This window comes from Taurulus bubalis (genome assembly GCF_910589615.1).
Source record: "Taurulus bubalis genome assembly, chromosome: 5".
In the NCBI taxonomy this organism is placed as follows: domain Eukaryota; kingdom Metazoa; phylum Chordata; class Actinopteri; order Perciformes; family Cottidae; genus Taurulus; species Taurulus bubalis.
The window spans coordinates 29,127,209-29,127,784 of NC_136593.1; positions in this window are offsets into that span (position 1 = coordinate 29,127,209).

Sequence of the window (576 nt, forward strand, 5' to 3'; positions counted from 1 at the left end):
AGATAGATAGATAGATATGTAGATAGATATGTAGATAGATAGATAGATATGTAGATAGATATGTAGATATGTAGATAGATATGCAGATATGTAGATAGATATGTAGATAGATAGATAGATATGTAGATATGTAGATAGATATGTAGATAGATATGTAGATAGAGATGTAGATATGTAGATAGATATGTAGATATGTAGATAGATATGTAGATAGATATGTAGATATGTAGATAGATATGTAGATAGATATGTAGATAGATATGTAGATAGATATGTAGATATGTAGATAGATATGTAGATAGATATGTAGATATGTAGATAGATATGTAGATAGATAGATAGATATGTAGATATGTAGATAGATATGTAGATATGTAGATAGATATGTAGATAGATATGTAGATAGATAGATAGATATGTAGATAGATATGTAGATAGATATGTAGATATGTAGATAGATATGCAGATATGTAGATAGATATGTAGATAGATAGATAGATATGTAGATATGTAGATAGATATGTAGATAGATATGTAGATAGATATGTAGATAGATATGTAGATAGAGATGTAGAT